Here is a 4,318-nt window from a genome sequence, read left to right on the forward strand (position 1 = left end):
GGCATTGCCGATTTAATCACCAAATTGGGGGACTTCGTCTTCGCTTCGCATCGTTAAAAGCTATATTAACTATTAGCACATTACAGTGGCGGATCAAGGGTGGGGGGGGGGTTCAGGGGGTTCGGACGAACCCCCTCTGTGAAGAAACGTAACAAAATACTATGGGTCCTGGCTTACAAAATTCTAAACTAGAACGCGGACCTTCGCCCACTGCTCCCAAGCAAAGGTCAGGGTGAGAATTCAAAATAAAATGTTGACCATTTTTTCCAACAATCATACTTACTTTCCTTGACACTTATTTTGAACATTACCATTAGGAAAATGTTTAAATCCACACTATCCTATAGCTTACACTTTTAAACTGATTGTACTGTAGGCCCTACCAGAGAGAGAGAGAGGTATATTTCAAATACATTATGGTCTTCCACTTCTATAGCGCATGATACAGTGCATAGCAAACGTTATGTACTTGATAACTTGATAACTATGATATGATCACAAAAAGCAGAACTAATAGAAAAGGAGGCGGTGTATGTTTCTACACCAGGAGTGACCTCAAAGCTCAAAAATTGGACATCGTTCCCGATAATTTGGAAGTTGCTTGGATAAAAATACGCCCACATCGATTACCAAGGATTATTTCATTACTCTTCTTCGCAATTATTTATTCACCGCCAAATAACCCTAACAAAGATGCTTTGATTGAACACCTTGTTGATAGTATCTATCACTACAAAACATCACCAGGCCGGCTTAATACTCCTTGGTGACTTTAACGACCTTGATACATCACTAATTTCTACGCAATGCAACCTTAAACAAATTGTGACAGGCCCTACGAGAGATGATGCTACACTTGACAATATTCTGACTAATATGGCCCAATATTACACAACCCCAGAGATACAATGCCCAATTGGCAATAGCGATCATGCTACAATACTTTTGACACCTAAACAAATACAAAATCAGAAGTATGCCTTATGGGTTAAAACCGTCGGCCCAATGAAAGATTCGGACATCCGAGCCTGTGGTACTTGGTTATCACTTCATCAATGGAAGGAAGTCTTTGCAGCCTGAGTCTTTGACAAGGATACCATCCAAGAAAGAAGTGACGCATTTTACAACAGTACGCTCGGCTATGAACAACTTTTTCCCAACCAAAACAATGAGGTTACACCAAGATGTTAAACCCTGGATGACACCCAAGATTAAATCTCTTATTAAGAAGAGACAAACAGTTTTCCATAACAACAAAAATGACCCAAAAAGGAAGCGACTACATAATAAGATCATTGCTGAAATCAAGAAAGCAAAGGCAGATCACTATGCAATTAAGGTGCAACTTAATAAGGACAACAACTCTTCCCAGTGGTACCAGCAAATTAGAGTTATGACTAACCGTACCAAGACTCAAACGAATATTAACATGCCTGACAATGTTAACTCTGATATAAAAAGTATTGCAAACTTCATTAATACAAATTTTGTAACTAATGGTCTCAAACCCTTAGATCCCTTAAATTTACCTGCTTACAAACCGGATCCATATCATTGCCCTGAAGTTCATGAATATGAAGTATATAATGAGGTTATGAAAATTAAATTAGGCAAAGCTGGTGGCCCGGATAATATCCCAGCTAAATTCATTAGAAAGTTTGCTTATGAACTCAGCAAACCACTTAGAGTTAATATGTTAAACCAGTCGTATAAAAATGGCCAGCTTCCTTCCCAATGGAAGAAAGCTTCAGTCATTCCCATCCCCAAGAACTAGACCTGCATCATGGGATCAGTTGAGACCAATAGCACTAACTGATCATTTTGCGAAAATTGCGGAAGCTTTCATGACCAAGTGGTGGCTTGAGGACATAAGTCATCTTATAGACCCCAATCAGTACGTTAATCGTAAAGGTGTGTCTACCACTCATTATTTAGTTAAGTTACTAGATGAACTTTATAGGAACTCTGATAAAGTATTCGAGCACTCTTGTGGTTACAGATTTCAGCAAAGCCTTCGATCATATTAATCACAATGTATTTATAAACAAACTAATTGACATGCATGTCCGCCCCTCAGTTATCCCATGGATTTCATGCTTCTTACGAGACAGAACACAATGTGTCAAATATCAGGGTACTAGTAGTGATTGGGAAATCACCAATGGTGGCATCCCACAAAGTACTAAACTAGGACCTCTCTTCTTCTTAGTAATGATTAATGAAGCACTAAGTGATTCCATCCATACCTTTAAATATGTTGATGACATCACACTTGTTGAAAGTAAGTTGCCCAATCAACCAAGTCCTATACAAGAAGATTTAGGTACCTTTGGTAAATGGAGTAAGGAAACAACATGAACCTCAACCAAGTAAATGTGCCACCATGAAAATTTGCTTCTCTAAAAATCAAGTTGACGACCCCCCCCCCTTGACTATTTGTAGCACTCCGCTTAAGGTCGTAGATTCAGTAAGAATATTAGACATTCAACTCACCTCTGATCTTAAATGGAGAGTACATATGACTCATATTATATTTAAAGCTAATGGTAGACTATATATGTTGAAAATGTTAAAACACTTAAATCTCCCTTTGCAAGATTTGATCGCTATCTTTATGGCTTTATAAGACCCCTCACAGAATATGCTGCACCGGCCTGGCACTCACAACTCACTGATAATGAAACCAAGAATCTGGAAAGAATCCAGAAGAGAGCCTGTAAAATTATGTTAGGACACCGTTATCATAACTATGATAACGCACGCACTCTGTGTGGATTAGCCACAGTTAAAGAACGCAGAGAGAAAATTTGCCTAGATTTTTACAACTCACTAATGGTTAATTTTAAAAATTGGATCCCTAAAACCAGATTTGAGTGCCATGGTAGGAAACTTAGAAATGCCAATCAACTGTCTCTCCGTAGTCATAGGACCAAAAGATATTTTAATAGCCCATTGCAATATATGACCAGACTTTGGAATGAGAGAAAGGCCTAAAAATATTTTTAAAGATTTTATCTCCTTTTTAATTAATTTTAAGTAATGTATCGTAATTAATAATGTAGCTTGCGTTTTATACACCATTTTGCATGTTTCATCAGTTTATGTATTTGTTGTCGTGTATAGATTTTTAAAATATTTTTAAAATTGTAAGTGCCTGATGGTTTTAATGTCTGTTCCAAGTTTTTCTCTTGCCTTTTATAATGTCTTTTTTTTAAAGAATCTGTAAAATTGTTACAATTCAGTCTTTAATACTGCAATTACAATTATTTTTGAATAAAATACCTTTATGAAAAAAAAAATGTAACCACTAATAATACTTAGGTCCAGTGGCGTAGGTATGGACATTGCAGTCAGTGCACAGCACTGTGGCCCGGGGCTATTGGGGGCTCGTTCAATAGGTCTAATGATCTAAAAATATAACTTAAAAAAATCCTATTTAAACTTTAAAAGGACCCTTCAATAATAATAGGTTTTAGATGCTATATACACTATTATTGATTATATTCATTACAATTTACCTCTTACTTATTTCCCAAACGCTGCAGGTAAAAAAAAACAACAAAACAAGCCCTTACGTATACGATGCACTACTTTTTTGAAATCACATTTCTAAAGCAATAAAATATCGTCACGCACATTTGTGTTTGTGGTATTAAAGTTAATTGAAATTATTGTCTACGTTTTTAAACACTTCAGATCTTCATAACATCATGAATACGTTTTAGATTCAATTCACTGCAAGTAGGTCGATGACTGTTCTATTATTGAATGGTAAATGTTATTTTCGTGACGATAGACAATACCTGGATTTGCGTCAGGAGAATCAATTAGGGGGCCTATATGTATTTTGCCCAACCTGTCGTGAAAATATATTGAATACTCAGTGCGTAATTCAATATACATTTTTAAATCACATTTCTAAAGCAATAACATATCGTCACGCACATTTGTATTTGTGGTATTTTGAAGTTGGTTCAACTACTGTGTACCTGGATTTGCGTTAGGGGGCTTTTATGTGCAATTTTTCCCAACCTGTCGTGAAAATGTACTGAATATTCCATGCGTGTAAAAACGCTTGCAAAAAATGCTCAAGCCTATAATACTTACTACTATTATTGAATGGTAATTGTTATTATCGTGATGGAATAAACAATTAAGGGCGTCGATCCGTGGTTGAAAGTGGGGTGGGGGGGGGAGGGAACGAAATGAAAAATAAAGTCTTGGTTGGGTACCAGGGGGCGAAGTCCCCGAGAAGCTCTGGCGCCTATAGCCTTTTAATTGATTTTAAGCAATGCAATTAACATTTATTTCCATACGA

Source organism: Anneissia japonica, unplaced genomic scaffold (genome assembly GCF_011630105.1).
Source record: "Anneissia japonica isolate Jap-2015-1 unplaced genomic scaffold, ASM1163010v1 scaffold287579_len849171_cov184, whole genome shotgun sequence".
Lineage (NCBI taxonomy): Eukaryota > Metazoa > Echinodermata > Crinoidea > Comatulida > Comatulidae > Anneissia > Anneissia japonica.